The following is a 24,510-nucleotide window of genomic DNA, read 5'->3' on the forward strand; positions in this document are numbered from 1 at the left end:
GCGTGTGTGTGTGTGTGTGTGTGTGTGTGTGGTTAACATGTGATTAAGAACTTTAAGGTAGGAAGTATGTGATGTAGGATTTGAATTTGACAGAGGCTTTATTATAGTTTTGCAAAAATAGGAGTAGGGTGATTCAAATGAGATTTATGCCAGATTGTTCTTCAGGCTTTGTGCTGGAAATCTGAGGGATAAAGGAAGGTCAGTGGCAGAGCCCCAGATGGGAGACTGTTGTTAACATTGCAGGGATATATTGGAAGGAGTGGGTTGAAAGGACACAAAGACAGGACTCACTGATGACTTACTGTTGGGGGAAGAGAGAACAGGAGAGAGAGACATAAATTGACTAAAAGCTGTGCAACCCTGAGAGACAGGCCAGTAAGCCAGTAAAACCAGAATAGGAAAACTGAAATAAATAGTTCATAGCAGTTTGCAGCCATCTAGTAAATCTTATTTTCCCTAAACCAGGGACACTTAAGAGTAAGTGGTTTGCACATCTCCCCCTTCAAAGGGTAAATAGATTAAATAATCCTGTTGAGGGAGACAGATAGCAGAAATACAGTTAATGCCATTTGTCAACCACACCCAAGGACAAATGAAGTTAACAAAATAAATCCCATTTTGGTTCATCAGCATAAGGATAATGAATAGTCCATTGAAATCTTCCCTTAAACGTCCAGCCTTTAAACTCCTCAAAACAAAGGTTCCCAGCTTTCTCCTTCCCTTTTTATCACACTTCCCCCCTCCTTCCCTCCCTCCCTCCTTCTCAGGAGCAGCCTCTTGCCTTCCCTCCTTCTTTCTTCACAGGAATGCATCTCCTAAACTCTAAGGGACCCCACAAGATTGCAACCAGGGCAGCAATGGGCAATGGCACTTCATCCCAGGCAAACTCCCTCAGCCTGTTCCCAAGGCCCCCTCTCTCTGACTTCTTAGTGAGCCAAAGCAGACCAGCCTGCACTAATTTACCCAACTCTTCCTTGTTTCACTTTAATAAACATCCTCTAAAATTCACCTGGACTCGTGCTGTGAAATTTTTCCTGCACAAAATCAAGAATCCATAAACCATCAGCTGGTCCTAGGCAGACCAGTTCAGGGCCACGTCCCATTTCCAGTAACACCAGGAAGTAAAAGGAGAGTGCCATTAATGCAGCTATTTGAATGAAGGTGGGGAGGAGGGAAGATGGCAAAAGTAAAGGAGGGAAATCTGGTGGTTCTTCTAAGATGAGAATTCTAAAAAGAGAAAATAATTTTTTTTACTTGTTCAATATTAGATAAAACCACTGGACAGTGAGAAAAAGAATTATATCTGTGCTTATTTTAGGTAACATCTACATGTTTCAACTCAGGTAACTCAATAAAGAAACCCTCTTATAGATATAATAGTTTTCTTGATAAGAGATTTATATGGGTGGTTTTTTTTTTCATTCTTGTTTTGACAAGAGATTTATATGGGATTTTTAATTCTTGTTTTTCTTACTTGGGAGGGCTTGTTTGAAAAATTAAGTAAAAGATAAATACTGATTATGAATCACTGTGCAAGTAAGGTCTGAGCTAAATTCTTTTTATAGCTTACTCTCATAATCTGCAGAAACTGTTCAAGTTTTAAGCAGTGGACACAACCATGAAGTTTTAGTATCTGATTTTTATAAGTTCAGAAATGAGAATGAATGTTTGAAATTCATCAACCATAGGTGTGATTCCTGGTCTCTGACTCTGGAAACTTTTTTGTCCTCTGCTCTGTGGTCTTGGAATAGGACCAACCATGTTGTGTATCATGTGACCTAGCCCTCTAGCCACTGCTGATTGGCTCCTGGTTCATAAACTGACCCAAGAATAGCCAATCCATGGCCAGAAATCAGGAAGAAGTTTGTCAAAAGAGCTTTCCCTGGAGATAATGATGATAAAGTACACTAATTAGATTCTTTCTCTTGGGAATTTGGCACCTTAGAAACTCAAAGAACCCATCTAAAACAATAATCTCTATATAACTCTGAAGTTCAAGTGTACCTTTCGGTGCCCTGTGCCAGTTAGCCAGAAATTTCTATAATTACTACTCCTCTTGACCCATGAACAAAGTAAGGCAGTTTTCTAGACCTCCATCACCAGCAGAGGTGAGTCCCACTGATACTGACTGGAAGAATCTCATTGGATTCTGATCACTAGAACCTACCTACACCCAGATTTGTGGGGCCCTAACCTTCCTCTCCAGGACATCAAATTAAGTTTTCGATTTTAAGGGCATGCAAAATAAGATGACAATGACGTCTGATCACCCATTACCAAGATGTATTTATGAACTCTGGCCACACCTCTTCTGTCCTCAATGTTGCCAGTATCAATACCTACATCAAGGATAGCATCCTCCTGTCATCAAGGAGAAATGCCTGTGGCAGCTCTCTGCTATATCTAGTTCTAAAGGGAACACACTGTTATCTGGTGGCCTTTCTGTGTAGGAGGGCCTGCTGCCATAGGCCAGTCATTGGAGGAGCGACTTTTCTCACAGATCATTCCAGATCCAGCTCTTTCCAATTATCACAAGTATAACTTACTAGTCTTGCTGTCAGGTCAGAGCAATCACCTTTTCCATCAAAATAGCAAGCCCTTCAATGGTTGCCTTTGTCCAGTCTTCAGCAATTAGAGCATCTATTTTAACCATCTTCACAGGCTTGGTGGGTGAATTGCTCAATTTACACTAAATGACAATGCTTTGATGCTGCTATATTACAAGGGGGATAAATAAAAGAAAACACTTCATCTAGCTCCCTGGGAGTGGAGAGTGACCTTCTTGATTCAGATAATTGCCTTTCTACAACTATCAGCCTCTTTGTTGTGGCAGTTACAAGATATTCCTGTGGAGTGGCTCTGAGATTTGTTGACACACACTGTTTGGTTGACCAGACAGAGCTGCTGGAATTTCAAAAAATAGGCTTATCTGGTTTTAGAGACTAAATTGTTAAAAATATGGGTTATTAACCAAGACAGAGACATAGATAAACGCAGTACTCTGGTACTTGCTGCCTCCCACAACCACATCGAAATTATAACAAAAATACAGAACAACCATCATTCAGAATCACCTGAAATCTGGCTGGATGGAAGTCCTACAACTAAGGAAATAAAGAGAAGAAAACACATGGAGAGCGTTACAAGGGGCCAACACCCACATGTGTCATTTTTTAATCAAGAGGTATATCTAGGTTTTGGAGGTTTCCTATGAGGAGCAACGGGTCTCTGCCCTACACCAGACCCTTAGCACAAGGTCCAGTGTTGTGAAGAGAAGCCCCCATAACTTGGTCTATCAGAATGAGCAGGAATTGTCACTGAGTGACATCGAGGGTGCTGAAGAACCTCATTAAGTTTCTCTTAAAGGGATGGCAAATGGACTTACTGACTTGTTTCCTCCAGCAATGGGGCAGTATGTTGGGAGAAGTCAGGAACTTATTATATTAGGAGAAACTGGATAGTCTGGCAGCAGAGCAAGAACTTAGGGTTGGCTTTCTCCAAGACAAAAGTGCTCACAAGGGTTATTGTTCCTATGCTAATACACCCCCCATCACAGAGCTGACTGGCAGGCTCCATATCTGAGTCTCCATCAACCTGTCACACACTGTTCACTCCGCCATGGTGATTCACTGGGATCCTGCCCCATCCAATTTGCAACCCCATCCAATTTGTAACCCCACCCAAACTGTTTGCAGTGGTTTTTCCATATGAATGACCTGTCCTGGTTCAGGTTGAAGACTTTCCTAAAATCTCTCAGTCAAGCAGCAGCTGGTGTCAGCATGCTCTATATCTCTCAATAAGAAGCCCAAGGATGGTACTGGCAGCAGCCTGCCTTGCTTTAAAGCTTGGCCTCTCCTGGGAACTTCCAAGCTCAACACAAGTATCAGCCATCAGCAGGTCACTCTGTAGCTCCTGACAGGTGGCTCCAGACAGGGCAGAGGCAGTGGCTGACTTTGCAACTCCAGCAGGGCCCCAGAGCCATACACATGGTGGACAGCTTCCGACCATACCAGATTACAACTCTATACATCCATGAGCAATAACTCAAGGGGCAGACTCAGTGAGCACCAAATCCGACTGAAACAAGTCTTGCTTCATAAGGATGTCTCCTGCATAGCAACTTTCCCACTGTAGTGACAGCTGCTCCTCACAGCCAATTGGCCTGAGTGTTAATTCCTCCCAGTGACACCAACAGCTAATAAAGCTCAACTACAATAAGACTGCACACAGCCCACACAGGAATACCTAGAGTGCCCAGCCAATTGACTGGAGAGGTTAAATCACTGGGACACCTACTACATAAGACCACTTGACCAATTCTAGGAGATATAGCAGCTCTACCTAATATATAGAAACAATCACAGGGAAACAGCCAGAATGCAGAGACAAAGAAACATTTCAGAAGTGAAAGAACAGAAGAAATCTCCAGAAAGATAACTCAATGAAATGGAAGCAAGAAAACTATTAGATACAGAGTTTAAAATAATGGGTATAAGGATGCTCAAGAATCTTAATGAAAGCTTCAATGGACTTTGTGAGAATTTCAAGGATCTTAGTGAGAATTTTAAAGACATGAAAAAGAACCTGTAAAAAATTAAGCATATACTAACTGAAATAAAGAACAATTTGTAGACAATTAACAGTAGAGTAGAGGATGCAATGAACCAAATCAGTGATTTGGAATATGAGGAAGCAAAAAATTCAATCAGAATAACAAAAAGAAAAATATGAAGATAGTAGAAGGAGCCTCTTGGACAATTTCAGACATACCAACATTCATATTATAGGGGTGCCAGAAGGAGAAGAGAGAGAGCAAGATATTAAAAACCCATTTGAAGAAATAATGACAGAAAACTTCCCCAATCTGGTGAATGAAATAGACTTATAAGTCCAGGAAGCACAGAAAGTCCCAACCAAGAGGAACCCAAAAGAGGCCCACACCAAGACACATCATAATTAAAATGCCAAAGGTTAAAAACAAAGAGAGAATCTTAAAAGCAGCAAGATAAAAGCTTCTTTGTAGATAACTAATTACAAGAGAGTGAGCATATAACTGTCAGCTGATTTCTCAACAGAAACTTTTCACACCAGAGGGAATGGCAAGAAATATTCAAAGTGATGAATAGCAAGGACCTACAAGCAAGATTACTCTACCCAGCCAAGCTATAATTTATAATTGAAGGTTAGATAGAGTTTATAGACAAAAAAAAAAGCTAGAGGAGTTCATCATCATAAAGCCAGCATTACATGAAATGTTGAAGGGTATTCTTTAGGAAGAGGAAAATGAAGAAGAAGGAGAAGGAGAAAGAGAAGGAGAAGGATAAGGATAAGGAGGAGAAGGAGAAGGAGAAAGAGGAGAAGGAGAAGGAGAAGGAGAAGGAGAAGGAGAAGGAGAAGGAGAAGGAGAAGGAGAAGGAGAAGGAGAAAAAAGGAGAAGAGGAGGAGAGGAAGGGAGAGAAATAAGAGGTAGCAAGGAGGAGAAGGAGAAGGAGGAGAAAGAGAAAAAGGATAAAAATATGAACAATAAATTGGCAATGAATACATATCTATCAATAATTGAATCTAAAAATCAAAATAAATAAGGAATCTAATGAACAAAATAAACTGATGAATAAAATAGAAAAAAAAAAGGAATGGCAACATGGATCAGACAGATGAATCTCAAAGGGAAGCAGGGAGGGGAGGTGGGAATCGATTAACCAAAGAACTTTCTAGTATATGCATATATTCATTACCTATGGACACACGCAATAGAGTGCCAAACACCTGGGGTGTGGCAGGAACTGGGTGAAGAGAGGAATTGGTGGAGAAAGGGGAATATTTGTAATACACTGAAGATAAAAAATTTTTAAATTAAAAGTATGGAATTTAAATCAAAACCACAATGAGATACCACTACACACATATTAGGATGGCTGTTTTGAAAAAGAAAATTGAAAATAACAAGTGTTGGTGATGATGTGGAAAAATCAGAAAACCCCTTTATTGCTGGTGGGAATATAAAATGGTGCAGCGACTGTGGAAAACATTTTGGCAGTTCCTGAAAGATTGAAATGTACAATTACCATCTGATCTTCAATTCCACTCAAAGTTATATACTCCAAAGAATTGAAAGCAGGAACTCAAAACATATTTCTGCACCAATGTTCATAGCTGCATTATTCACAAATACCAAAAGGTGGAAATCACCCCCAAGTGTCTATTGATAGACAAATGGATAAGCAAGATGTGGTGTGTACATGTAATGGGATATTGTTCAGCCTTAAAGAGGAATGACATTCTGATACATGATGGAACATGGATGAACCTTTAGGACATTGTGTTAAGTGAAATAAGTCAGTAAAAAAATAAGAAATATACAATTCCAGTTCTATGAAATTCGTAGGTAAATTTATAGACAGAAAATAGAATAAAGGTGACTAGAGGCTGACAGGAGCGGAGAATGGGGGGTTATTGTTTAATGGGAATAAAGTTTCTATTAGGGATGATGAAAAAGTTCTGGAAATGGATAATGATGGTTGCACAACATTGTAAATGTACTTAATGCTACTGAATTATACACTTAAAACAATTAAAATGTTTTATTAAGTATTTTTCTTTTGTTCAATTCCTTGTCAAGGACATAGGCAGTTCAATTTCATATACCATATTCTGCCCGGAGTTGGTAAAAGAAGTGCACCCGCAGTGTGTTACTGGCCTCAAAGGATGCTGGAAGCTCTAAATCTGTGAGGCAGGTTTCACTGGACTGTTCCACCAGGCTTGCATCAGAATTGTTAATGTTCCCTGCAATTCAAAATGCCTTCTTATATTTTTCCAAGTTCAATCAAATGCACGTCCTTTTTTTTTGCTGGACATTCTGAGCAAGTGAGTTCTGCTGGGGAATGTGCCTTCTCTTCTCCCTGAGAAACACTTTAAAAGTTTAGGTGAATAAAACATAGGTCTGAGCAATTCAGTCTTCACAGCGGATTCTCACAGACACAGCTTATGGTGTGTCTTTTGTTTGCTTCTACTCTTGACAAACCTGATGGCTTTGATCTCATGCCAACTTTTATTCCTGTAACATTGAGGATGATGGCTTGTATGTTGGGGAGTTATTGTTTAATGGGAATAGAGTTTCTATTAGGGATGATGAAAAAATTCTGGAAATGGGTAGTGATGGTTGCACCAGAGTTCCATTTGGACTCTAATAACTGGCAATGCCATGCTTCCCAGGATTGTATATGTATTCTTATGTTGTCTGAATTCCACATAGATGGGCTTTTACAATTTCACCACAAAATTACAGAGATAACGGGATAGTGCCGGGAGCTGAAACAGTCAGTTCTGCTTCTAAATCTAGCTGAGTGACACCTACAGTTTTGGAAGACTAGGACTTTGAAGCTCAGTTCCAGCTGTGGTTCCTGCAATCAACAAATATCTGTACAATGTAGCTATTTTGATAAAATAAAAAAAATTGGCTGGCTAACTCTAGAAAAAAATAATTCTTTTAGGTTTCTGGGTAGACACCAAATGCTCAAAAAGTCCCAGTTTGAACCATATAAACTAGAAGTGAAAATGCCTCAGGAAGCATCAGGCTAACTCCTTTTGTCATCTCAGTCGTGAAGATTCAGAAGAAATGACAGTGCTTGGAAATAAGTGTTGTAATATAATGAGGAGAGCTGTGGAAAGCTGCACACACAAAAGCATGGCAAATCTTTTGCTTTTTACCCTAATTCTATTGAGGGGCTTTTTGCTTTAGCAGATAAATTAGTGAAACAAAGAGAAACTGCCCTAATTTTGAATGCATTTTCCCCTTTCCAGATTTTCCCACTGTGCTGCTTTGTAATCTGGTAACATTAATTCTGACAAGTTGTCACTGCCAGAGTTTGCCATTTCTGAAGTGACATCAGCTTCATTTTCTGCAAGAATTTTTAGCCAGAATGAGCATAAGTTCCTGGAGTGGGTTTAGAGTATCTCAAAATGCAGCAAAGACCAAGAAAATCCTGGGCATTAGAATATCCTCAGCTGGCCATTGGCTCACTTATGTAACAATCACCCAGTGCCATTGGTGCTGACAGAATGTTAAAACAATCAGGCCATTCCATAGAGTTGTGCTAATGCTATGTAAAATGTCACCAGACTCACAGGTTTAATGAGAAGAGCATGTTGTTTCTAAAGAATCCTATCAGATACATACTGAAAGCAACGTGTAACAGAACCTGTCATGTAAAAATTTGTTGGTATCAGAGAGGAGCTATTAATGCATCAGGTCCTCTGTTACCAAAGCAGGTTAGTAGCTTCACAGATTAGAACAACTCTAGCCCATTGAACTTGGCTTCCAAGGTCTTTTCCCCATGGAAGAAAAAGATGCTTCCTGCAAGTCCATATCAATTTTCTGTTTGTGAAACCAGAATTTAAGTAAATAATTAAAGCCTTTAAAAATGAGTTTGATGTGGTAAATGGGAAGCTGAGGACTGCCATTTAAGACAAAGCAGATATTGCTTCTTCCTTGAGAAAGGATCCTATGTTGGATGCAATGGGTATGGTAAGGGCAACGGAGAGTTTGCCACAGGTGACATCCAATTGCTGATCTCCTTCCACCACCGCCCAACTCTGGGAATTATGCTCATAACTTCACCTTTTTATTTATTTACTTACTTATTTTTAGGTGCCCGGCTAGCTCAGTCGGTAGAGCATGAGACTCTTATTTACTTACTTATTTTTATTTTTTTAATATTTTATTTTTAAAATTTTTTGTTGTTGAAAGTATTAAATAGGTTCCCCTTTTCCCACCTCTTCCAGCCCACTCCCGTCCACTCCCTCCCAAGCCCCTCACCACCATATTGTCTGTGTCCATGGGTTATGCATATATGCTTACAAGTTCATTGGTTGATCTCTTCCCATGCACCATTCCCAGCCTTCCCTTTGAGATTCAAATGTCTGTTCATGCTTCTAAGTTTATGGGTCTATTTTTGTTCATCATTTCCATTGTCCTAGGAGATGTATTGGTAAAGATATTGCTGATGAGAGATGTCTAAGATTTTGCTGCCTAGGGTTTCTTATGGTTTCTGGACTTACTGGTACATTTAAGTGTTTTATCCATTCTGAGTTTATTTTTGTTTATGGTGTAAGTTGGTGGTCTAGTTTCATTTTTTTTTTTTTTGCATGTATTTGTCCAATTTTCCCAATACCATTTATTGAAGAGACTGTCTTTGCTCCATTGTACACTCTTACTACTTTGTCAAATATTAATTGTGTGTAGTGGCTTAGGTGGATTTCTGGGGTTTCTGTTTTGTTCCATTTATCTATTGTATATGTCTGTTCTTTGCCACTACCAGGCTGTTTTGATTATGGTGGCTTTGTAGTATAACTTGATATGTGTGTTTTTTTTTGTTTTGTTTTTTAAATATATTTTATTGATTTTATACAGAGAGGAAGGGAGAGAGATAATTAGAAACATCGATGAGAGAGAGTCATCGATCAGCTGTCTCTTGCACACCCCCCACTGGGGATATGCCCACAACCAAGGTACATGCCCTTGACTGGAATCGAACCCGGGACCCTTCAGTCCCCAAGTCGACGCTCTATCCATTGAGCCAAACCGGTCCCGGCTGATATGTGGTTTTGTGATTTCTCCAACTTTATTATTTCTTCTCAAGGTTGTTGTAACTGTTTGTTTTTTTTGGGGGGGTTCCATAAAAACTTTTGGAGTGGTTTGTTCTATGTCTGTGAAGTATGCCATTAGTATTTTTTTTTAAATATATTTTATTGATTTTTCACAGAGAGGAAGAGAGAGGGATAGAGAGTTAGAAACATTGATCAGCTGCCTCTTGCACACCCACAACCAAGGTACATGCCCTTGACTGGAATCGAACCCCAGACCTTTCAGTCCGCAGGCCGATGCTCTATCCACTGAGCCAAAATGGTTTCAGCATGTCATTAGTATTTTAATATGGATTACATTGAATCTATACATTGCTTTGAATACTATAGACATTTTAACGATACTGATTCTACCAATCCATTAACACAGTATGTTTTTCCACTTGTTTATATCTCCCTCTATCTCTTTTTTCAACATCCTATAGTTTCTGAGTACATGTATTTTATCTCCTTCATTAAGTTGATTCTAAGTATCTTAATTTTTTTGTTGTTGCAATGATATGGGATTGTTTCTCTTTCTAAGAGTTCATTACCTATACTAATAAAAGCCTAGGTGGTGTCTCTCATGTCATTTGTCATCACAAGATGGCTGCTCCCACATTGTCACAAGGTGGCCACCACAAGATGTCCACCCCTATGTCATTACAAGCTGGCTGCCCACATGTCATCACAAGATGGCCGCCTGCACATTGTCACAAGATGGCCACCACAAGATGGCCACCCTATGTCATCACAAGATGGCCACCCACATGTGGTCACAAGATGGCCAACAGGGGAGGGCAGTTGGCAATCAGGCCAGCAAGGGAGCAGTTAGGCGTCAGTCAGAACAGGGCTTCTATTTGCTGGGAGTTTGTTTTTGTTTTTTCTATTACTGTTGCAATTTTATAAGTAGTTATTGGCCTATTCTGGTTTTCTGATTCTTCTGATTGAGTTTTGGAAGGTTGTATTTTTCTAGGAATTTTTTCATTTTTGTCCATGTTTTCCCATTTGTTGGAAGAAAGCCATTCATAGTTTTTTGTTTTTTGTTTTTAAACCTTTGTACTTCTGTGGAGTCAGTTGTTACTTCACCTTTTTAGTTTATGATTTTGTTTATTTGAGTCATCTCTCTGTTTTTTGGTGAGTCTGGCTAGTAGATCATTAATGTTGTTTATTCTTTCAAAGAACCAGCTCTTGGTTTTATTGATTTTTTTTGTCTCTATGTTATTTATTTCCACTCTGATTTTTATTTTCCTCCCTTCTACTTACTCTGTGGTTTTTCTTTTCTTGTTATTCTCTTTTTAATTCTTTAAGTTGTAATGTTAAATAACTTATTACAAATTTTTCTTGTTTTTTGAGGTAAGCCTGCAGTGCTATGAACTTCTTTCTAAGGACTGCTTTCACTGTGCCCCATAGATTTGAGATTGTTGTGTGTTCATTTTCATTTTTTTCCAAGATAATTTTTATTTCTTCTTTGATCTCTTTGGTAACCCATTCATTATTTAATAGCATGCTATTTAGCCTCAATGTGTTTATGTTTGAGTGTTTTTGTTGTAGCTGATTTCTAATTTCATTCCATTGTGGTCTGAGAAGATGCTTGATATGATTTCAATCTTCTTAAATTTGTAGAGACTTAGCTTATGTCCTAACATGTGGTCTATCTTTGAAAATGTCCCATGTGTACTTGAGAAGAATCTATATTAGCTTTGGGAAAATGTTCTGAAGCTGTTAGTTCCATCTAATCTAGTGTGTCATTTAGGATTGCTGTTTCCTTGTTGATTTTTTGTCTAGAAGATATACCCAGTATTAAAGTTTCATACTATGTATTTTTGTCAATTTCTCCCTTGATATCCTCTAGAAGGTTTTTTATGTATTTGGATGCTCCTGTATCGGTGCATATATGTTTACCAGAGTTATAGCCTCTTATTGTATCAATTCCTTTAATATTATGAAGTGGCTTTATTATCTCTTGTTATTGCCTTCACTTTGAAGTCTATTTGGTGAGATATAAGTATTGTTATCCCAGCTTTTTTCTTTTTTTTCTTTTTCATATCCATTTGCCTGAAACATTTTTTTCCAACCCTTCATTTTAAGTCTTTGTAAGACCCTTGTTCTGATATAGATATCTTGTAGACAGCATATATATATGGGTCATTTTTTATTTATCCATTCATTTACTCGATGTCTTTTGATTGGAGCCTTTAATCCATTTATGTGTATTATTATTGATAGCTCAGCTTCCTCTTCTGTGGATGCTATTTGTGGATGCTATTTCATTTCATGCTGTCCCAAAGCTCCCTTAAACTCTCCTCCTACCTTTAACATTTTTTTTTTCCATTTGATGCTCTGCTTGTTTTGTCTTTTTTTTTTTTTTTTTTTTTCCCCTACTTTGTCTTCTAACTTACCAATTCAGTCCTTAGCTTCTTCTAGTCTACTGCTGAAACCCTCCACGGTGTTCTTTATTGCAGCTATGTCATTCTTCATTCCCTTTTATTCTTACTTATGTTGGTGTATTTCTCATTCAGCTCCTTATTATTCTCCTTGAGTTGCTTGTAATGCTTATTCAGATGTTTGAGCATCCATATAACCATTACTCTGAATTCTTTATCTGACAAATGACTTGCTTCCATTTCATTTAGTTCCTTTCCTGGTGATTCCTTCTTTTCTTTTATTTGGTGGTCGTTTCTTTGTCTTTCTAGTTTTTCTGTTCCTTTATATCTATTTATATGTATTAAATCAAACTACTATGCCAGCCAGATTTTTTGGGTTGACCTTTTGTAATAGATATTTTGTGGAACCCAGTGGTGCAGTCTCTCAGGTCTCATGGGCTGAGTGTTCTAGGAAGGCCCTCTACTTGAGATATTTGGGTACTCCTGTTGTAATTTGGTATTGAATGTTATTATCCCATTAATGGATGGAATTTCTCCTCTCTGTGTGCCTGATTATGTGGCTCACTATTTACCATGTTGTGCCAGTTGTTATGGAGGTGCTGACTGAACAGCAAAAAATAACACAAAGTAACACAGAAAGAACAGAACCAGAATGTACACAAGACCTCTATGGTCCCAACAAAAATGATCACCAGAGAAATAGAATTAGGAAAGAGAAAAGAGAGCAAGGATGATAGAAAAGTGAAAGAAAAATATGGGGAGAAAACACAACACAACAGACAAACAAATAAGCAAAAAGGCACAAATAAAAAACACCCAGGAAAGGGAGGAGGGCAGAATCTGTAGATAAAGAACCTAAATAAAGAAAATAAGGTTAAAGAATTGGAAGAGTAGAGGAAGGACCATGTTTAGAATAAAGGAAGTAGAAAAGAAATAAGAGGATAAGAAAAAATTGAAAAGAATAGAGGAGAGGGCATATAAACCAAAATTTGGGAAGGGAAACAAAAAATTAAGAGAAGAAGAAAAGAGAAAGAGAAAAAAGAAAAAAATTAAAAATGAGTCTTGGAAAAAAAAAACAGTGAGAGAATTTGAATAGGAGCAGGGAAAAGGGAATTATATATATGAACAATACAACAGAGACTAGAATAACAGAAAATCAATAAAGAAGATCAACTTTTAAAAAGAGGGGAAAATAAAGGAAAAAGAAAAATCAAAAAGGATAAAGGAGAATAAAAGCATTAGGGAAAAAAAGAGAGGAAGAAAAAGGTACAAAAAGTGAAAATTAAAAAAAAAAAATAAGAAAGTGAGGTGTTGTTCACTTCAGCTGAGTTTTAATGCACCATGGCAGCTGGCTTAGGACCCCACTCTTCTGTTCTTTCTGCCAATTCTGGGCTTCCTGTTGGGTACTTAGGTGCTAATTACTGTCAGGCACTGTCTTTTGGCTTTTGGCTCCCTCCTTGAAGCTCCAACTGCTCCACAGGTCCACTGCTTGTGTCTGTCTCCACAGGCCTTGGCTGCAAGCAGGAGGGGCCATTCTGCCCTCTTTGCCTATCTGCCAGCTGTCAATCTTCATCACTCAAGGGTCTGTTTCTGACAAACCTTTAGGTGGATTGGTGCTGTTTCGCTTCCAGGAACTCTAATGGGTACTTTTTTTTTTTTTTTTTTTCCTGTCCCAGAGCTACTCTTCCATGAGTGGCCCAATATATTACTCTGCCCTTGGCTGGACAGAGATCCTTGTATGGAAACCCATGAGGTCAGCTGGGACCCGGAGTTTTTGTCAGTCTGGTTCCTAGAATAGTGGGGCGGATGGCCTCTCCTTCAATTCGGTCACTGAGGGCTCCTAGAGACTGTTCAGATCTGTAAGCTTGGCTTCTGCCTTTGTTTCCTCAGTAAGGCTCAAAAGGCAGGGTGTGGCAGGCTGTATCACCTAGGGTGGGTTTTTCCCCCCCGCTTTTACATGTCCTCTTGCTGTTGGGAGAAGGTAGCTCCTCACAGGGAAAATGGCTGTTTTTGTTTGGAAGCCTATGGACGACCTAATGCAGGACTCCTGGCTGCTACTTCTCCAAGTCTCCCTGCGCTGCTTCCCACCCAGTCCTGTCCTCAGGCACCTCAAGTACACACGTCTCTCCCTGCGCCAAAGCCTCAGGTGAATAGTTGGAAATGAAAACTCCTATGCTCTGGGTTTAGAGATAAAAATAAAAAAGGCAATCAAAATGGGCTCTCTCCTCCACTGGCTATAGTCTGCTGGGTCTAGACTCCGCTGCTGCCTTTGCTGCAGCGTGGATGATAGAGGCACTGCAGGTCATGCCCTGTGGGTCAGGAAGTGCTGCTGGTCAGTTCACCTCCGCCACCTCCCCCAGTGTGTGGAGCCCTGCCTCTGCTACTGAGCAGCTCTCCCAGGAGCTCAGGTCCCTCCTCTCGGGGCTGCCCACCTCTCATGATCTCGCCCTTCCTACCAGTCCCCAGGTGTTTTCTGTCCTTTGGTATAAGCCCCCTCCTCAGCTGGACCACAGTTGGAAATTCCAGGTGAATGTTCTCCAATTTATTGATAGTTGTAATTCCAGCCTGGCCCAGGGATGGGGCGCCTGACAGGTTTGCCTGTTCAGCACCATCTTCTCCTCCTTCTCTGCCCTTTTAGATTCCTCTTCCCTGTGGGCACTGCTGGCAGCGGGAGGTGAGCACTGCTACAGAGCCTGTTGTCTTTCCTGGAAATCATTTCTGTTTGGGTAGATGCAGAGCTGTGCACATCAGCACTGCCCAGCTCTGACCGCTTATATTTTGGTGAGACACTATCTTCCTGGGAACTCGTGGAAGCCAGGCCCCAGTGGCCAGGCTGGCTCTTTGGAATGTTCAGGCCAGTCTGGCCCAAGATAACGTGAAATCACTGAAAGTTTCAGTGACTTTATAATATGGTCGCATTACTTTTACTTTGGCCAGTTGCCTAGCTTTGTGCGCTTCCATTAACTTTGGAAGGAAAAGGTGAAAGTCAGTGAAATAATGTCATAGTCACAGGTTGAATATATGTAAGAATTCAAAGAAAGAGTCCTGCAAATTTATCCTGCTCAGGTATGTTCTAAAAATATCTTCGATTTGGTATCAGATGGCTATTTTGTCCATAGTATTTTTGTCAAGATTTCTAACTCACTTATTTACCTTCTTGTTGCTGGACCAAAACTACTCTTCCAAATCCTGAAAAGTGGATTACTGCCCCCCCCCACACACACACACACAGAGAGAGAGAGAGAGAGAGAGAGAGAGAGAGAGAAAGGCATATGCTCACATTAAGCTCTGAGACTTCACATTTCACATTAAATAAGAGTCTTCTCATTAAAGTGTTCTTTTAGAATCTTGTGATATCTGGGCTCCATGGGAAAATGAAGGTATCTTTAAATATCCTGCCTTAAACAATATCTTAATTAAACTTTGTTATGATATTTTAATAGCTTTAAGGAGCTCTAACAATTTCTTTTAATGTATATGTATATGTTCTTTGTAATTCCATTTTCTTGTATGAAGAAAAGGAAGGAAGGAAGGAAGGAAGGAAGGAAGGAAGGAAGGAAGGAAGGAAGGAAGGAAGGAAGAAAGGAAGGGGGAGAGGGAGGGAAGGACAGAAGAGAGAGAGGGGGGGAAGGGAGAAAGGGAAGAAAACCACAATCTTGTTTTCTGATTAAAAAGCTAAGTGGAATAGTTTTTCTTAAAATTTGGTAATCATCTAGAATTTCTGTAACATTTTTCCTATGAAAAGCAAATGAATATAGAAATAGTTTCCTCCTTTGGTTCTCAACAAATGAGGGAACTGTGCTCATAGGTTATATTTAGTCCCTGAAATTGAGGATACTAATGGCTGTGGTTTGCAGAGTGCGATGATGTGCCAAGTGCTTTGCATTTCTTTCCTGCATTCTCACAAGAGCCCATGAGGGACTCCTCGTCAGAACAACTAACCTCTATGGAATGTTGACTCTGTACTACGTGCCTTCACAACATATCTCATTTAATCCTCATAACCAGATTGTGGTTGTTATCATATAAAGAAACTAAGGCTCAGAAAATCGAAGAGATTTGCTTAGAGATACACTGTTGATAAATGGCAGCATGGAGATCCACCCAAATCTGCCTGACTTCAGAGCCTAAATGCTTCTTCCTCAGGTATGTTCCTTCTGACAAGCAGGGGAATTGGGAAGCACTTTACTGTGAATGAACGCATTTGGCTTCCCCTAAGGGGAGAGCTAATTGCTTTCTAGTTAATGAGATATGCGGGCCCAGAAACGGTATTTCTAAGAGAGCCTGTCGGTAGCAAGTTAATATTAGAAAATTTTTTTTCTTTTTTCTCTTTCTCTTTTTTCAAACTTCTTTGCTCATTAGATCCAGGAAACTTGTTTAAAACACAAATTTCTGAGTCCCACCTCCAGATTCCTAGCCAATAACAGTTAACCATTATTTTTTTTTCAAATGGTCCATAAATTTACCACTTATGCTTTAATAGATCAGACAATGGCATTTCTAGTCAGCTCCGTTGATGCTGTGAGTTGGTGGTTGTCATCAGGGAGCCTGCCACTGAGACAAGTACAACCTGGTATGAAGACTGAGGCCTTTGTGCTGTTAGGAATGCTGCAGGAAGGCCCGCACTTATTTTGAGATATTAATAGAAATAGTGTCTACTGTAGCATAAAACACAAAATATAGCATATCATCTGAAAAATGGGAATGGTAAATAAACATACTTTATTTATTGAATAGCAGTGGGAGTTAACTGTGAACTAAAGATGTTTCATGGCCTTTAATTTAAATGACAGGTAGTTTTTATCATACTAAACTCTGGTCATCATCTTTATGAGGAAGAGGAGAATATTTTGTTTTTCCAAAGCACTGATATATTGGTTTTTATGGGGTTCTTTCTTATTGTTTTAATATTAGTGTTTGAAATCTACATCTAATATAATCTGTCTTTTAAATTTTAAGTATATTCCTTTAAACATAGTTATTAAAACCTTAACAGGTTACATAAAATGGCTGAAAATCAGGTTTATGGATCTGCAATTGCTTCAACATTAGAATATTTTTGTCCTCACATTCCTCAGTCTACAACCCTCTCTGTTCTGCCTGTGCTAGTGCCCAGTTCATAGAAACTCTGGGAAAAGTAAAAGCAATGATAATAACGATGATAATATTGGAACAGTTGTTATTACAACAAGCAACAAAGAATTAGTAGCTAGAAAATGTTTTATATTTTAAATTAATCCTTCATCATACAAAATCGATCATAATCTCTATGTAGATTTACCTTCCGATAAACAGGTGGTCCCTGATAAAATAAACCAGTGGTCCATGACCACAAATAAGGCAAGGTTCTCTGGAAAAGATATTCATTCTATTTATGAGTAGCATCTGTTCCAAGAATGTATAATATTATGGCTCCAGTGAATGCTGTATATAGAAGGGGGAAAATTGGGATGGATTTAATACTACAGCTGTGACTGGTTAGGTATGGCAACTTTCAGGTATTTGGTGGTTTCAGCAAAAGCTCTAATACACATTCCAGGCATCGAGCACCATAGAAAGGCTGTAAAAATATTTAGACAAATAACTAATGCACTCACTGGTTTGAGAAGACTAGAAAGTACATTCCATTTCCTGCTGGCTTGAAAAGGGCTCCTCAGTTCCTCGTCTCAGGATGGAAGTGTACCATGGGTTCTTACACAGGCGCAGAGGCTGTAGTGATGGCACGTGCAGAAATGGGGAGCCCTGGGGGGTCTTATCAGTGACAGCTGGGAAATGGACTGAGTTATCAGGGGAGGTGGGTGACAAAGAAACATTGCAGCAGTTGTCAGGACCTTACTAACCAATTGTTCCAGCCAAATGATACTGGGCTTGGAAATTACTGTTATTTTTTAACTACTGCTGATGAAAATCTGACTTTCATGAATGGTTTATTTTCTTTTCTCAGACTTATGCCTTACAATAGCCCTGGGTGCCCATATCTGTCCATCCCGCTGCCTTCTGGAAACCACATTTGCATCACCTTTGTACCAATCGGATTCCAGTCAGTGACTGTCATTCTCTGGAGGACAGGAAAACAGGGTTTTCCTTATGAATTTGGCAAAGAATTATAGATTGCAAGCAGGGGGATATTTGGAATGTTTTGTCAACCACAAGTAAACAGCAACCCTTTCCTTGGATGAGTTGAGATAGGGCTTAGGAGAGGCTGGCTTCCATTAATGTGTGGCTTTATAGAGGAAAAGCTGACAAAGAGACAGCAAATACAGATTCATTCTCCTTAGAGTGAAAGTATCTGATGGAAAAAAATATTCATTATTCTTTTCTTAACCCCCAGGGGTATACAGTTTTCTGTTTGGGAAGTGTCAAATCTTCTCAGCAACAGTTAATAAACACCTCATGAACTTATTCCAGAGGGACATTGCTGTGTTACTCTTTATCATCACACAGTGATGTCCATGGCTACTGTTTTTATTTTTATTTATTTTTATTTTTTATTTTTACATATTTTATTGATTTTTTTTGCCCCCCTCCCTCCTTCCCACACATCCCCTCCCTCCCCAGAGTTTTATGTCCATTGGTTGTGCTTATATGCATGTATACAAGTCCTTCAGTTGATCTATTATCTCCCCCAGATCCTCCTCCCCTCCCCGCTGTAATTTGACAATCTGCTTGTTGCTTTACTGTCTCTATATCTATCTTTTGGTTCATCAGTTTATAATGATCTTTATTATCCACAAATGAGTGGGGTCATGTGGTGTTTCTCTTTCACTGATAGGCTTATTTCACTCAGCATGATGTTCTCCAATTCCATCCAGGTTGCTGCAAATGATGAAAATTCCTTCTTTTTTATGGCAGCATAGTATTCTATTGTGTAGATGTACCATTGTTTTTGGATCCAATCATCTGCTGATGGGCACCTAGGCTGTTTCCAAATTCTGGCTATTGCAGATTGTGCTGCTATGAACATAGGGGTGCATATATCCTTTCTGATTGGTGTTTCTAGTTTTTGGAATATATTCCTAGGAGTGGGATTACTGGGTCAAATGGGAGTTCTATTTTCAGTTTTTTGAGGAAACTCCACACTGTTCTCCACAGTGGTTGCACCAGTCTGCATTCCCACCAGCAGTGCACGAGGGTTCCTTTTTCTCTGCAACCTCGCCAACACTTGTCGTTTGTCGATTTGTTGATGTTGGCCATTCTGACAGGTATGAGATGGTACCGCATTGTTGTTTTGATTTGCATCTCTTGGATAATTAGTGACTTTGAGCATGTTTTCATGTGCCTTTTGGCCTTCCTTCTGTCTTCTTTTGAAAATATTCTATTTAGGTCCATTGCCTATTTCTTAATTGGATCACTCATCTTCCTTTTATTTAGTTGTATCAGCTGTCTGTAGATGTTGGAAATTAAACCTTTATCAGTGGTATTATTTGCAAAAATGTTCTCCCACACCGTGGGCTTTTTTGTTGTTTTGTTGATGGTTTCTTTTGCTGTAAAAAAGCTTTTTATTTTGATGTAGTCCCATTTGTTTATTTTCTCTTTAGCTTCCATTGCCCTAGGGGCAGTATCAGTGAAGAAGTTCTTTTGGCATATGTCTGAGATTTTGCTGCCTGTGGATGCTTCTAGTATTTTTATGGTTTCCGGTCTGATGTTTAAGTCCTGTATCCATTTTGAGTTTATTTTTGTGAATGGTGTAAGTTGGTGATCTAGTTTCATTCTTTTGCATATGTCTGCCCAATTTTCCCAACACCATTTTTTGAAGAAACTGTCTTGCCTCCATTGTATATTTGTGCCTCCTTTGTCAAATATTAATTGAGCATAGTGATTTGGGTTGATATCTGGGTTCTCGATTCGATTCCATTGATCTATATGTCTGTTCTTGTGCCAGTACCAGGCTGTTTTGAGAACAGTGGCTTTGTAATACAGTTTGAAGTCTGGTATTGAGATCCCTCCTACTTTACCCTTCTTTCTCATGATTGTTGTGGCTATTTGGGGTCTTTTATTGTTCCAAATGAACTTTTGGAGAGTTCTTTCTAGGTCAGTGAAATATGCTGTTGGTATTTTAATGGGGAGTGCATTGAACCTATAGATTGCTTTAGGAAGTATGGACATTTTGATGATGTTGATTCTATCAATCCATGAACATGGTATGTTCTTCCATCTCCTTACATCTTCCTCTATTTCTTTTTTCAGTGTTGTGTAGTTTTCTGGCTACTGTTTTTTTTTTTTTTTTTTTTTTTTTTTTTTTAATGTTTATTATGTACCAATCATTTTGTTAGTCTCTTGACACAATATTTCTATTTCTTGAGCTGTATCCCTGCTTCTCATCTGGGCATGTACTTCAAGTCCAGAGTTTAGGGTCTCAACTTAAACTGTAGGAATTAGAATTAAATTCTGCTTGTGTCCATTGTTGTTGAGGCCCAGGGTTCCCCTGCCACCTTCCTTACTTTCTGTCCCCCTTTCCCTACTTCTCCCCTCCCCACCCCCACTGGGAGTACGCAGTTAGCCCTGAAGTAGGTGGTCCATGGAACACACTTTGATAAACACATTTCATGGCTAAAAAGAACTATTCAGTATCACTTCTGAATTAATATACAACATGCCCATATCTAAAAACAAGTTTTACTATCAACTGTTGACATAACACTCTCTCTGTTTTTTTTTATAATCCTTATTGTTAGACTTTCTAGAATAAGCCAACCAGAGAGACTTCAATTTTTTATCAAGAACTTAATCTTAAAAAAAAAAAAGAGAACTGTTAGTGTATTTCAGATTAAAGAAAAATATCAAAGAGTATCCAAGACTGCTAAAAGAAACCTAGTAGGTCATCAGGGAAGGGCCCTGTAGCAGGAAGGGGGGGTCATTCTCAGGTCCTTGAAAAGACAGCAAGCTAAAGAAACAAGGGTTTTGTCTTTTTTAAAAAGAAGGCCATTAAGCATTCTTTCTCTGGTCATTGAACATCTGCACCATGACTCAATAGTCCAAGTTCCTTCCTGCGTCTGTGAAATCCCTTCTCCAGGACTCAGAGAGAGGCGGTGGTATTTGGGCACTCCAGCCGGGCTGGATACCAGCACATGCTCCCAGGCAACACTGGATTCCTAGCAGCATCACACAAAAAGTTGTTTTAAATCATATTTTCTATTTTTACTCACATAGACAGTCAATATGTCTTCCTGTGTTTAAATCTCCCACAGTCAAGTAGGTGGGAGAAAGGGACTGCAGTTGCATGGAAGTGGGAGTGGGTGGTGATTAGAAGGAATGTGATCTCCCAATGGTCAAGATAAAACCTATGCTTGTGCTTTCTGAGTTACAAAGACCTGACTTAGGAAGAAATGTCCCTTTATCTGAAAACATAATAAGAGCCCTGGTAGTTGTGACTCAGTGGTTAGGGTATTGGCCCTGGCAACAACGGGAACAGGGTTCAATTCCTGGTGAAGGGCATGTACCTGGGATGCAGGTTTGATCCCCCAATATATCTGGATGCGTTCGGGAGGCAACCAATTTATGATTCTCTTTTACATCAATGTTTCTCTCTCTCTCTTTTTCCTCCTCCCTCCTTTTCATCCACTCTCTCTAAAAATAGCGATGGAAAAATATCCTCAGGTGAGGATTAATAAAACAACAACTACACATAATAAGAATATACACATGTATATTTGTATATGTGTTTACACATAAAAGACATAAGATTTTACACACACACACACACACACACACACACTCACGGCTGGTTTCTCACATCTCATGTCCACCATCTATGTCTATGCATTGGTGATTTGTGTGGGAAACAGCCCCATGGGTTGGTTTCCTCACCAACTTTTATCTTCCTTTGGGGAAGCACCACACTCCCCTTCACCTCTGTCTTCTTACATCTTAATGCAGACAATCACCCACTCTTACTCATGTATCTTTTCAAACTTGTCTCCCTTCCTCTTCATAATGCTATCCCAAATCTTCAGAAAATCTCCACCTCTCCACTTGCTGCCCAGCACCACCACCTCCTTCTATCCTCATTTTCCCCCAGTCTGCTGATCACTGGCCTTCATCGAGCTGGAGAACCTTAGAGCAGGGCTAGTGATAGATCAGAACTGAAGGAAGAGAGAAACTAAACATTTTTAAATGAGGGCTTCATGATAAAGACCCAGTGTCAGGAAACCACATACATTTTTAAAATTGTAAAGTTGTCTTTTTCAGAATCTGGTATTTCAATCTCTTTACTTCCTTACCAGCCATTCTGCTAAAACACAGTTTCTTCTTAAGCTTTCACTTGTTCCTAGCATTGCTTCAATGTTGTTTTCTACTGCAACTATATAGCATTTCAGTTACATTATGAAACTTCTGTGAGGTGACCCAGAAAGCCAACAGTATAACATTGTTCTAAGGGGACAACACGCATCCTAATCGCGATTTGCTGGCTGATTAATGATCTTGCGGAAACATTTGGCTCCATTTGTGTCTGCATTGTGCTGGGAACATATAGGTGCTCCTCAAAAAGCTATTTCACTGAGGATAAGCGGGAATTGTATGTCATTGAAACAATTTATCTCTGAAAGATGTTTTTATGAAAAGAAGTAATGTCACCATTGTTAATAACTGTGATTTCCTGGAAAAGCTGTAGCATTCCCCTCCCCCTCCTTTTTTTTTTTTTTTTTTTTTTTCTCTCTCTCATCCTAATCCTCCAGCCTGGAGATGGTACCTTTTGTTTCTGCCTAACCACAACCCTTTAAGGTGCTTCCAACAAAGCCTTTCCTGGTGGCTCCAGTCTACGGAGCACTATTAGCACAAATATTAGTGACGGCAGCTAACATTTCCTTTATTCTTACAATTGCTGAACTGTGCTGAGGGCTTAAAAGACATTATCTCATTTAATTCTCATGGCTTTCTAGGAGGTTAGCATCATCATTATCCCCATTGTATTCCAGAGGAATCTGAGGCTAATACAAATAAATGAACACATCTGGAAGAAGCCCTCAAATTGGGAGCATGCTGTTGAAGACCAACTTCCCTCCTGGGGTCCTCAGATACATTATAGCTAATTCACAGCATGGCACGTGATTATGGTTTTTTGTTTTTTTTTTTCCCTCCCCAGCTCTAGTGTGTTTGGTTTGTTTGCCCTCTTAGACTGTACATTCTTCACTGTAGGTCAGAACAAGGGTGTTGGGCCAGATTCTGCAACTTGATAATTAAGTGCTTCCCTGAGTCCCAGTTTCCACCCACCTCAGAGAACTGTGGGAAAGATTTAAAGAAAATACCATATATGAGGGGTTAAGACAGGGTGACAGTGAAAACAACTTTAGATATTATTGGTGGTGTTGGTGTTATGGCAGCAATTACAGCCATAAATCTATGGTGTGGTTAAATGTTTTTCTAAAATTTTGCTCTGTAGCATCTTCCAGTCTGCTTTGCTATCCATGTTTGACTCCATGGACTTGACTTAGCCAACATCCCCCCAACTTGTCAGCAAAGTTGCACATATTATGTCTTTTTTCTGCTCTCCAAAGCGCAAGAACTTTTGCCTCTTAACAGACTAGGCACCAGTCTAATTTCTGCTTCAAGAGAAACTTTGAGTGGTTGGGAGACCGTAAATGTTCATTCTGGCCAGAGTGCCCCACTGACCTCCTCCTACTCTTGGCTTTAGGTAAATCCTGCTCCTGGCTTCAGTGTCCTCGTCTGCCACAACCAACCTCTGAGGTCTCTTCCAGCCTTCAGCTAACACTTTTTTTTTTTTTTTAAAGAAGGAAACCACAAGCACTAAGCTGTTGTCACCATCACTGTGCTCTGCTCTTTATGCCTTCAACGTGTTTCTGTGTGTGCTGTACACAGAGGTGTTCGTGTGTCTACTTCATGTCTTTGTGTATGTGTGAGTTTGTATATGTTTGTGAGTTTGTGTGAGACTATATATGAGTGTGTGCAATTATGTGTGACCGTACATGAGTATTTTTGTGTTTTGTTTATGACTGTGTGCGTGTGTATGTGTCAATTCTTACAGGGTTGAAGAAGCTCAAATCCAAATATCAGGAAAAGACAGGAAAAGGTGGCCAGCTCACCTGTCTCTTCAGCACGACCCACGCAGGCAGGGACAGGGGCCCATGCTGGGTTCTGTGTCTGGGTGCAGCCCTCCCACCCTTAGAGCCAGAGCCTGGAGGTGGCCCGCCCGGTGGGCGGGGCGGGCGGTGGGCGGGGCGGGCGGTGGGCGGGGCGGGCGGCGGCTCGGGGAGCGCTGGGCCGGAGGCGGCGGGCGGCTGGTCGCGCTGTTCCCCAGCCGGCGGGAGCGGCGGCGGCGGCGGCGCGGGGCAACGTGAGGGAGACACTCGGTAAGTCCAGGCGACTCCTCATCCCTGACTCCCACCGAGCCTTTGGCCCGTCCCCATGGCGCTACGGGCCTCGCCCCCAGCCTCCACTCGCCCCCCAACTTCTCCAGCCGGACGTTGCGCGGGTCCGAACCGCTCTCAGGTTGGGGAACATCTGCATCCCTCCCCGAGACCCTCGGCGGTGCCCAGTCCCGCAG

General features: G+C 40.1%; 1 protein-coding gene across 3 annotated transcripts in view; it reads left to right on the forward strand.

Moving 5' to 3' along the window:
• The first annotated feature begins 24,206 nt into the window (after positions 1 to 24,206).
• The window catches only part of JCAD (junctional cadherin 5 associated), a 51,486-nt gene continuing 51,182 nt past the window's right edge, over positions 24,207 to 24,510 (forward strand). For 2 of the 3 annotated variants that reach the window (XM_045585981.1, XM_045585994.1), the window contains exon 1: positions 24,296 to 24,316. The gene's annotated coding sequence lies outside the window, so the exon portion shown is untranslated. Of the gene's footprint in view, positions 24,317 to 24,510 lie in introns of all 3 variants that reach the window. The other variant, XM_036453454.2, reaches the window with a different exon arrangement.

Source organism: Pipistrellus kuhlii, unplaced genomic scaffold (genome assembly GCF_014108245.1).
Source record: "Pipistrellus kuhlii isolate mPipKuh1 unplaced genomic scaffold, mPipKuh1.p scaffold_m20_p_1, whole genome shotgun sequence".
Classification (NCBI taxonomy): Eukaryota; Metazoa; Chordata; class Mammalia; order Chiroptera; family Vespertilionidae; genus Pipistrellus; species Pipistrellus kuhlii.